This window comes from Lissotriton helveticus, chromosome 6 (genome assembly GCF_964261635.1).
Source record: "Lissotriton helveticus chromosome 6, aLisHel1.1, whole genome shotgun sequence".
Lineage (NCBI taxonomy): Eukaryota > Metazoa > Chordata > Amphibia > Caudata > Salamandridae > Lissotriton > Lissotriton helveticus.
The window spans coordinates 712,050,655-712,062,671 of record NC_136067.1 but is presented as its reverse complement, the minus strand read 5'-3'; the positions used below and the strand labels follow the sequence as shown (position 1 = coordinate 712,062,671).

General features: G+C 44.7%; 1 protein-coding gene across 1 annotated transcript in view; it reads right to left on the bottom strand.

Moving 5' to 3' along the window:
- The window catches only part of LOC144762905 (trypsin I-P38-like), an 87,203-nt gene that overhangs the window by 41,661 nt on the left and 33,525 nt on the right, over positions 1-12,017 (bottom strand). The window lies entirely within an intron of this gene.

Here is a 12,017-nt window from a genome sequence, read left to right as displayed (position 1 = left end):
ACTTAACACTGATGAAATTTATTATTTTAACATTTTCTTTTTTTTCCTACCGTACGTTGCTCTTGTATGAATTTCTATGGAACTTATTACATAATCTGTATTTTTGTGTTAATATGCAAATTGTATCCTTTTATGGTTTTCCTTGTGAAATACCGAATAAAGAAATTTATATATTAATTTATAAATGCTAACCTTTGGGACTCTGTGGATCCCAAATCAGCAAAAGTTCAGAACCTAGTGGAATGCCAACAAAATTATTGATAAGCATTGTATAATTGCCAAAGGAATGGATCCATCCAAACAAGAGCAGTGCAATCAATGACTACATCTTCCAGACCCAACAAGACTCACTCGTAGTCCACCTAAATTCAAAGACCACTAAGAACGCTCACCAGAGCTGTTCCTGTCTCTCTACCTGGCCTGAGCACTAAACATATTCAGAATTTTGTGGATCCCTTTTTACTCTGTGATCATGGGATTGGGGTGAAATTTTGTGGCGGCATTGTAACTTCTGGAAGCTACATTTTTTACCAAGCATTTCTGAATGTTATACAGTGACCTATTTATATAGAAAGCTAATATTATATATTTCTTGAAGCATCAATTTTATGTCATCTTACCATTGAGAAATTCTGCAGCAGACAATGGAAAAGTGCAATACAGTTGAATACGTTTTCAGTGCTATTCGGAGGCTCTGGCATCATTTTGTGAGCAGAAGAATATAACTCTGACAAAAGAGATTGAGCCTACTATAAGGGAACTATAATTACCAGAACTTGTATAGTAACATTCCTCTGTGGGTGCTGGCCACTATGCACTCTTGGGCTCAAACTCACTATTTTCTAACTCCTCCTAGTTTGTTTATACAATATAACAGAAAATGCTTGTAGTCAGGCAGTGTCCCTGGTGTTTCTTCATTCGGAGGTGGGGGAGCATTTTAACTTCCACTGCACATGCTTGATACGTCGCCTTTTTTGTTGTGCTTAGTATTTTACAACGATGGTCTGGCTTAAGGGAGGGCCCCTCAATTAAGACTCCCTGATAAAGCAACAGCACTGTGTCGTTAAAGCGGTGGCAGGTGTTGACATTTTAAACTAGTGGAGAGTAAACACTTGCCCCAAATGAACTGAGCATCAGTGGCAGCTGGCACAGATTGGGGTGACGGGGCAGGGAAGGAGGATGAAAAATATTATTTAAACTCACCTCTTCATGGCCACCGTCTTTCCTTTATTGTCGCTTCTCTTCCTGACTAGTCCCACAAGTGAAAGTACCCATGCTCCCCTAAGCCAATCACAACGCTGCTGTCAGCAGCAAAGTGATTGGTTCGGGACTCAGGCAGGGACTGGGAGCGTGTGCATGTTCTCTACCCACGCTGTGCAATACCGCCTGGAGGAGAACTTGCTAAGTGCGCATGACTGTTTGGCCGGCCCACAATGGCTGGCCAAACCATCATGCAAACTTAGAGAGTGCCCACCACTCCTCCTCCCCCTGCCCTTGACTGCCGAGCCCCACCCGCCACGCATCTACAACTGAACTACTACAGAAAAATAAAATGATAATAACTTTGTGTTATCATCATTTTATTTTTACTTTCTTGCACTGCTGAAAAGCAGTGGGGCGAGGCTCCCGCTGCTGAGCATGCAAGCTTGCAAGGAAGTTCAGAGCCTTCACCCTCAAGAGAAAAATTTAATAAAAATGTAAGGCTTAAGGGTGCATTTGGGATCACATTGTCCCAACAATTATTTAGAAGTTGCAGGTTGAAAACGCAATTTCTATATGGCTACTCTTAAAATAGTCAGAAAAACAAATCACTCATACAAACATACAATTTGGAGTCACAATCCTAAACATAGAACAGTCAGAATTCACTGCAAAATGTTGAGGACCTTTACAGGCGGTGACAAACTCCATTACAATCACTAGAGGGTATCTGTTCCTTGGAAAGAGCTGACCAGTCCGGTCACTAGAAGGACAAGTGACAGGAACTCTGTCAAGGAGTGTATGTTAGATAATCTATCAGGGGGAATTCCTCCTTGTTAAGTAGGTGCCCTCCCACACCCAAGCGGATGTCATGCTTCATCATCAGGCATTGCTCCTCATGGGGGTGGTGTTGCAGTCCCCCACGGGCCCCACGAGAAGGCTCTTTGTCAGAGATCTTTTCGAGGAACGCCGCAGTGGTAAGTGCAGGTGTGTGGGGAGTGATACTAGTGAGTTAAAAATATCACACTAGTACCCTGGAGAAACTTTGGGGCAGATTTATGAAGGCCTTGGGCCGCCGGTGCGTCACTTTTAACATGGGAAAAAGTGACGCACCGGCGGCGCAAGGCCTTCATAAATCTGCCCCTTTATTCTGGGGTCCGTCTGATATGGTCAAAAACTGGAGTCAAGAGGAATACTCTTGACAGGGTAGTCAGAATATGGAATATTTTCCTTCTGTGCATTTTGGTGCTAGTGGTGATAACAACTGATGGTATCAGGTTGACATGTTTCACGCCTCTCATGGTCCCTAGTGGATCCAGTGGCGTTTCTTCAGGACCGTGCAAAATTGTGTGGAGTGAAGTAGCGGCGTCTTGAATGACGACACCCAGTAAACCCTGTAATGATACCTAGATTCAGGTGTGGTCGGGGTGACTGTGCACCCAAACGGATGTGACCACTTTAGTTGCAAAATCCAACTCAAAAGGTTGTGAGGGAAGGTTGTATCGGCAAGGAGTGTGACGTAGAGAAGTAAACATTGACTTCCCGTGAAACAAGCTCATTACCAGCCCTCACTGCTCAATCGCTGGTGACAAACTTCAACCATACTATCTAAAACAGAGTAAGTAGAAGATTCACAACTGTGAGAAAAATTCACAAAGACTGCATACGGACGGGGAGAGAGGTATGAGCACTTTCTTTGCTCCTACAATTCCGTGCCACAGCCAAACTGCGCAGTTGACGTATTGCCAACATTAAAAATTCCTTCTAGTAGCACACAGAAACACACTCACTAGTCTGGAGAAGTCACAAAAGGCCAATGGGGGAAGGATAATATAGTTTGCCTCTGATTTAAATACTTCATCATGATAACTTGGCTCAGAGGCTCAGTGGTATCTATGCTGGACAGGGTTAAGCTGATTACCTTGGTCTTCACATCCAAATCATTTGGCAGGAGTGTACGGGACCTATGCAGTCCTATGCATTAGCTTTATCCCTTATCTCTTCTAGGTGAATATTTATTTAAGTATGCATATCTATATGTACATAATACCTCAATTGCCACCACAATATGCAAAATGTGATTCAAACAGACCAATTTGCCCAAACATTTTATTTACAAGAAAATCTAAACTCCATCCATTCTGCAAGGTACTTACACTCAGAAAACCTGTTGCTAAAAAACAATAGCTATAATTTCCCATTTTCATAATTACCCACAGCACCCTAGCAAGCTCTTGTCAGAAGTCGTAATACTTCACAAATAAGATGCATGTGGGTTTTCCAACACACAGTTCATGCACACCCCATTTACACCACCATCTGTACAATTAAAACTTGCCTTCTGAGATACCCAATCCCTGGACTTCTCCACAGCGCTTCTACTCGCACCTCTGTTTATCACAGCGCGAGGAGCCTACGGAGTCTGACAGCCCTCTTCAAAGCCTGGATAGGCCTCGGAACAGTCCTTTTGATGCCCGCTCTGTCCTGGCTTTTGAAAAGGGTTGGGGTGACACTGCTGCAAACCTGTTGCCCTCCAAGCTGGTTCCTGTTTCAACAAGCCAGCACTGCACCAGGCATGCACAGCATGCCTAATGTATTGCGCATCTGTAAGGTGAGCTGAAATGAAGGGCCACAGGTATCAAAAATCCATTTTGCATTCTCTAAATTGCGAATTTTAGGTAATCACTATTTAAGGAGTACAAAATGGTATGTAAGAAAATAGTGATTACCTACTAGAGATTCCCACAGAGACACAATCACAATTAGGTATTCGCTATTAGGTAATAGTACTCCATTTGTTCCTATGGGCCAGGTGCAAATGGTTTTTCATTATCTAATTTGCAATAACTGGTAATCGCTAATTAGGTAATGCAAAACCAAGGGTGCCCAGGGCCTAAGCCCCCCCCCCCTCCCCAAAGCACCCCCCAAAAAAAGTGCGTATGTTAAGTGCACACATGCCCATGTGTGTGCTACATGGCTCTTTGAAAAATGCATTTATTGTGCATTTTCAAAAATCGCCTTATAGTTGTTGGTAATAGCATTCCACAAATGCACAGTTTCCATTTAGAAGATGCTTGGTACATGTGCTTAGAGAATTGCAAGTTGCAATTCTCTATTTGTAATCACAATTTTAGGTAATCACAAAAAACTGCAATTACCTAAAATGCCCTGCTAAAGCCTTCCATACACCCTGAAAGGATATTTTGCATTTGCAAACGGTCACATTTAATGATTCCCACCGTTTGCGAATGCAAAGTAGGTTGATACATGTGGCCTTAAGAGTGGCCTAACACAGTTGCAGTCCATGGTTGGAATCACGTAAAAGCCACCTCCCTTTGCTCCAAACATGCACATCTTACACTGTTAGCAGCACAAGCCTGGAAATGAAACAGACAAACTGACAAGTCAGTCATTGTGTTTGTTTACATGTCTGATGACGGGAGCTGAAAACAGCTGCACCTTTTTTGGTCACTGCTGGTGACAGTGATATTGGTCTCCTGGCTGACTTTGTGCCTTGTCTTTCCCCTCTCATGCTTTCGCTCTCACGGGTTATTCCAAGCATTTTTCAGTGTCACCCTAAAAGTAGTGACTGTAAATGAGATTGCTGCAGTTAAGTAACTGGGAAATGTGGTCACTTACAAAAACTTGTAAACCTGAAATACCAGGCTTGTTGTTTTAGAGATTTCAATAAGTTTGCATTAATTTCTTTGCTTCATGGAACACTGCTGTCATCATGTCATGATAAATGCTATTTGATTGCCAATCTCACTGGTTCATCAACCACCAACATATTGGTTTGAATGAGATTTCCAAAAATGGGTGAATGTTTTGCTTGCGCTACACTTTTTTTGCAGCCTTCTGTTGACGACTAAACAACTGTTTTTAAAGGCAATATTGGACATTTTAAGTTATTTTGGCTTACCAATTTTTAGCATGCTGTTGCAAATTGCAAAACACCGCATTTATACAATTTGTACAGAGAATGTTGGATTGGCCTACTGTTTCTTTCATCAATATTAAATCCGGGTGGATGGAAATTGACTAGAAAATCGTTTCAGATACTTCATGCATCCAAAATGGTTATAAAAAGAGCAATGTTCTTAACTTTCAAGAGGTACTCATATTTTTTAGGTCAGTAGTTGTTAGGATACTCATATCACAAGTCTTTTGATGTTTAGGGCATATTGTCTCATACTGGTATATTTCTGTGTATAAAATGATCACAATACAGACACATCCTATTTATATATAATTCAGACACAGTTACTTATTTTTGCAATGCCAATATCAGAGAATTAAAATGTGTAATTAATATATGTTCAGGCTAAGAAAGGGATACATTCTATTTCCCCATTTAACTGCATTCAGAACAATTGTTTGAAGAGTAAAAAAAAGAACCAGCCAGAACTTGAGATGGAACGGCAACAAAATAATAATCACGCAGGACTTCTCAAGGCAAACAGTGGAAACTAGAAAAGGGTTCCTGGCCCTAAAGGACAAACTCCGAAGGGACAACATAACTTTCAGCTTTGCAGGACCAGCAAGAATGAGAATCACCGATAAAAGGGGGACACTGGTCTTTGAGGAACCCAACGACCTAAGAAGGTACCTACAAGAGCCACTACCTGAAGACATGGAGGCACAAAGTCCGGGCACAGGGAAAAGAAGAGCCCCGCCAGATAACACAGAAGCCAGCGCGGTGGCATAAACAAAGGCTCGATGCCCCACGGATGGGAGCCCACCAGAACTTTAAGCTGACCAACCAGCCGATCTACCTCGGGGGCCGGTAACCCTCTCAGGCACAGGACAGAACGAGAGGGGTGCAGGGCCAGGAACAAGTCTACCTCAGCGATTTTCCCAGGCCGATTAAAAAGACCAGGACCAAGCCGAGAGCCAACGGGGAAATCTCCTATATCCTTTTAAGTTTTGCCTCAAGTGCACATATAAAAAGATGGGAGGAGCAATCCCCCAAAAGAGACACTATGGGACTAAGCTCAGGACATTACTCGGGGGGAGGGGCGCCTTGCTGTCGTACGCCTACTGCAAAAAACACGGAGGAGGGGGGTGGGCGGGGCGGGGGGGATCTCTCCAGGTACAGTCTTGTGTGACTCTCTATCTCCATGTCTTTCTAATTTCCCCTTCCCTATCCACACACTTTTTCTATCCCGGGGACAGTGCTACTGAACCCACACGCCAGTCAGAGCTTCCAGGCCAGGGCCTCAGAGAGGTAATAACAGGTGAGGCGCCGCGGGTGGGTGTTGAGCGAAGACACTTGAGCGGTTCCACCACATTGTTGTGCGAAAAGTACGACTGGGGATGACACCCCCAGTACACAGTCAGCTACTCTCTGATATCAAGGTGATATCTCTCAGTGTCAAAGGGCTTAACCACCCGGTCAAACGAAGAAGTGGATAAGTGTGGCTCAATGGTTAGAGCAGGCAGACCTCGATGCAGAGCTCTGGCCAGGGACCAGGGTTCGATTCCCGCCTCGGCGGTTCTCGGGCTCATTAATTCCCCTGACCGGATATTCTCGCCTCAGTGCCTGTTCTGATCATGGGTCCCACGCTGCAACTCTGGCAATAGCTTGCTTAGTCTCCACAACGGCCCCCACAACGCGAGGGATGCCTGGTCTGCACCATGGGGGTGCCCAGGAGTGGACACTTCACAGGGAAAGCCAGGAAGGGTTCCCTTGCGGTATTCGTACAAGCGCCGGGAAACCCACTGCGGGTAGCTGTGCGCTATACAAGTACAAAAACATTTACATTTACATTTACATTTAACAAGAAAGACGCTGGACTACCTAGCGAAACTTAAGAGCGACGTGTGCGTCCTCCAAGAGAAGAAACTCTCAGCCGAGGATGCACAACGACTCAAGGCGAATTGGATAGGTGAATACGCATGCTCACCAGCCATACACAAAAAAAGAGGGGTCATCACCTTGATAAATAAGAGAGCCAAACTCACCATACACGAGAACTACGCTGATGAGGATGGGAGGTTGCTAGTTACCAGCCTCAAAAGAGGGGATGATACGATATACATAGCCAACATATACGGGCCCAACTCAGAAGACAAGGCGTTTTGAGATGGGGTGGAATCCAGACTTGGCAAGCTCCCACAGGAAGACCTAGTCCTACTGGCAGGGGAAATGAATCAGGTATTGGATCATGCCATTGACAGACACCCAACCAGGCCCAGCTATAGGTCCCAAGAGCAGAACACTCTGAGGAACCTCTGCTCCAAGCTCCACCTTAGAGACCCATGGAGACTGCAACACCCGGACGCAAGAGAATATACATTCTACTACAGCAGGATAGACTACATCTTAATGTCGGCCTCGCACACACACCTCATAGACCAAACAGAAATAGCCCCGATAATCATATCGTACCACGCACACATCAGCCTCTCCCTTAGCAGAAGGCATAACGAGCACCCTAGCCGCAGATGGAGACTAAATAGCGACATCCTGAAATAGCCCGCTAATATAGCTGAAATTGAGGAGGCCATCAAAGAGTATCTTACCTTCAACGACAGCACCGAGATAGACAAGGGCATCCTGTGGGACACCCTGAAGGCCACAATAAGGGGCAAACTCCTAAGCATCAAGGTGAGGATGAACAGAGAAAGGAACAAAAAGATAACAGAGCTAGAGAACCAGATCAGGGACCTTGAGAGGGGCCACTGCGCGAATCTAGAAGACAGAAACACACTGACCGAACTGACAAAGAGGAAGTACGAACTCAATAAAATACTAAGCGAGAGAGCAGGTACATGGATAAACAGATACAAAGCTATCAATCTATGTACAGCCAACAAGGCAGGGAGAGCGCTAGCATCATACCTAAAAGGCAAACAGAGACAGCACTCAATAGCCGCAATAACCGACACAAAAAAACCGACACACACGGCAAACAAAGAAATCCTGAAGGTCTTCAAAGACTTTTATGAGAGGTTATACATGGCAGATAAGGACCTCATGGCGGATGGGGGAGCAAGCCTACTGGACAAACTTGCCCTAACCAAGCTAACAGAACACCAGAGAACGTCACTTGAAGACGACATAACAGGGGCGGAAGTAGAAAATGCGATAGCAACTTTGAAGGAGAACAAGGCGCCAGGGCCAGACGGATACACGGCAGCCTTCTACAAACGCTTCCTACATCTACTAAAGCCCACCATGGTCGAGGTATTCACACACTCCCTAATCAATGTGGACTGCAAGATCTACGCCAAAGTCCTGGCGACTAGACTTAATACCCAGCTTCCCTACCTAATACACAACTCACAAGTAGGATTTCTTAAAAACAGGAGGGCCCAAGATAATACCAGACTCCTTTGCCACCTTATCAACCACACATCCAACAGCACAGACCCGGCGGTCATGATCGCCCTCGACGCCGAAAAGGCGTTTGACAGGGTCTCATGGCCATTTTAGGACCTATGTATGATGAAGTTCGAGGTGGGGGAGAAATATAGAAGTATGGTAATGGCACTATACAAAGAACCAAGAGCCCGGGTGGTGGTGAACGGTGGGGTTTCAGAACCACTAACCCTAGAGAGAGGGACAAGACAGGGCTGCCCTCTCTCCCCAGCCCTATTCCTACTGGCAATGGAGCCTCTGCTCGCCATGATCAGGAACAACCCCGAAATAAAAGGCGTTCGTATTAAAGACAACACAGTGAAACTAGCAGCGTACGCCTACGATATACTGATCATAACGAAGAACCCGTCCTCCTCTATAACAGCTTTAATGAGCACCATAGAGGAATATGCACTAGTCTCGGGATACAGGCTAAACAAAGACAAGTCGGAATGCAAACCCATGAATGTACACACATCTAGTGCAGTCCTGGGTAATTCAGGGCTAGCTTGGCAAAAGAAATTCCTGAAATACCTCGGCCTCTACTTTGGCGGCGACCTCAAATCTACGCTAGTCCATAACGAAGGAGCTATCCTGAAGAAACTGAAGGAGAAACTGAACTCTTGGTCCACAAGATACATTAGCTGGTGGGGCAGGGTGGAAACAAACAAAATGATGGTAACACCCATGGTTAACTACATGCTAGGCATGCTACCTCTGACACTAACAGATGAATTCCACAAACAGCTAGACAACATGATTAACAAATTCATCTGGAAGGACAAGGGGCCCAGGATAAGCCTGCAAAAGCTGAGACTGCACAAGAGCTTAGGGGGGCTGAACATTACAAACTTCAAAACATTCCAAACAGCATGCTTAGCCAAACAGGGGATTTTCTGGCTCATTCCAGACCAGGACTACACTCCGGTGTGGCTGGCACTGGAGAGAGACACCTTAGATGGACTAGAGCCCATAGCCATGCTCACGGCAAACCGACACCCAGAGGCCAGCAACGCTATCCTCAAAAACACTAAGGCCGCCCTACTCGAGGTCGACAAAAAAATGCCACAAAGCATCAAAAATAAGAGATGGTAATCCATCTGGTTTAACTCTAAAACAACATACAAAGATAGGACACTAGACAACAAGACCTGGTATGAGAGGGGGATCTCCACCCCAATACAATTAGAAAAGAGCGACATACCTCTAACATTTCACACCTTAAAACACGTACACAAATTACCAGACATCGAGTTCTATGGGTTTCTCAAAATCAGGGCAGCCCTCACCAGAGCTGACCTTGGCAAAGAGGTCCCCTCCATTTTACAATATATGGTGAATCTGAACAAGAGCGGCCATCAGACCGCACACATATACAAACTTCTGAGCCCAGTAACATCGAAACTAAACACCAAAACGCTAAGTGTTTGGGAAACACTACAAAATAGAAACTTCAGCGAGAAAGAAAAGCTCCGCCTATGGCTCTCAGCCTCTAAGAACAACATATCCCCCCAACTGGCACAAACAAAATACTGGCTACTCCACAAAGCGTTCTGGACGCCGGCCCGCCTAGCGGAGGTCAGAATCAGAGAGAATGATATATGTTGGAATTGCCACAAAGTAAAAGGCGACCTTGCACACCTTATCTTTCACTGCACCAAAGTTACGACATTCTGGAACAAAGTGATAGACCTCATCAATAGGATAGTGGGTCACAGCATACAGCCAGACTTCGTGAGCATAGCCACCGCGTTCATGGCCCCGGACATAGATTTCAAGGTAGACAGTGACCTGATCGACCTCCTACTTACAGCAGCTGTCAAGACAATACTAGCGAACTGGAAGGACACAGGGAAAGCGACATTCAAAAGCTGGGTCAATTGGGTCACCTTTCTCAGAGGGGCGGACAACATCACAGCAAATAGCTCAACCAATCACACAGAAAGAGGCGAGATGTGGGCCTCCCTAGATGAGCACCTAGGGACTTACAAGCCCCCATAGACAACCCACTACACCAGGCCTCGGCCGCTGGAGGCTAGACATATAAACAGCCACCAGACCTGCACTACCCCCCCCCCACGTCTCTACTCTTCTTTCACTCCTCTACCTTCACGCTTCCTCTTCCCATTTCACGAGGGTAATACAGCGGGTAGACAAACCAAGACACGCCAACCGCCGACTGCTGATCAGAATGTCTCCCGCGCAGCCACGCTTGTTGATACGCCCACTGTAACCACAACGGCGTCTGTAACTTACCGGTATTACCCTCATGTATCAGTACTGTACTGTATTTAAAATTAACTTCTAATAAAACACTTTGAAATAAAAAAAATAAAAGCAGCAGCTCTGTCTGCAGCCCAGGCGCTAATTTAGAGATTTGTTGAGGCAGCATGCGCATAAAAGATGTTGAAAAGAAATGCACAGACCCCTTCTGCATCAATGTAATGCAGTGCAGAGGGTCATGATACGGTGCAAAAATATCCTGAAACCCTATATAAAATTAAGAGTGTTGGCACAATGGAGAAGGTGCAGTTGTAAGGAGTGCAATTTGTTTTTAATGTGTGAGCTAGCTGAAGTTACTTTCTAGGCACTGTATCTCCACATCCTATCCCTGCAAATGCAATAAAGCTGACAATATTGGGAGTATGAACCACACTCTTTAAAATAAAGTTAATAAGCTCCATATTTTGCAATCTGCTAAAGCACACATCAAAATGGTAACCCAAACCAGTTTACATGGTGCACTACTTAATGTAAGTAAAATATACAAGCCATTCACATACGAGCAAGTGCTTCACAGCTTCACAGGATGTGTCTTTGCCAAGGACATGAGAAAAGTGATTCACTCACTGTCTCCTAGAGAGCTTGTGATCTCTGTTGTTATGTCCATCCCCTCAAATGTGCTGAGTCAAACCATAGTGGAGTGCAAGCAAACCATTGCATCATTCACACTCTGAACTGTAAAAACCCTTCGAAAAGGTGTTCAACGTTGATTGGCAAGAGTGATCAGCAAACAAAATAAACAATATGAAATTGGAATACAAAACATATGTATCTTTACATTGTGCATTCTATCAGTAGGTGATACTTAGAAAATACTATCATATTTATAAACAATATATGTAGTGCTCCCAAACCAATTTGTTATGCATGGGAAGTATACAATTATGCACGTCTACCTGTATATACATTATGCATACATGTCAGTATGGTACATATGCAAAGCGGCAGGTTATACATCCACACAGTATATCTTGCATGCAAATTAGTATATAGTGCTTTTAACAAATGGGTTGTAGATTCAAATCAATAGAATATGTGTACTATGTGGGAATTAGATTTTGCAAGGTGCAGGGCTGCACCAGTTACAGCAGTGCCAGCTTGTGATATGAACATGGCTGCAGCCTTTAGGTATCAATACGCCTAGCTGACATTCATGCTGGCTTATCCAGGT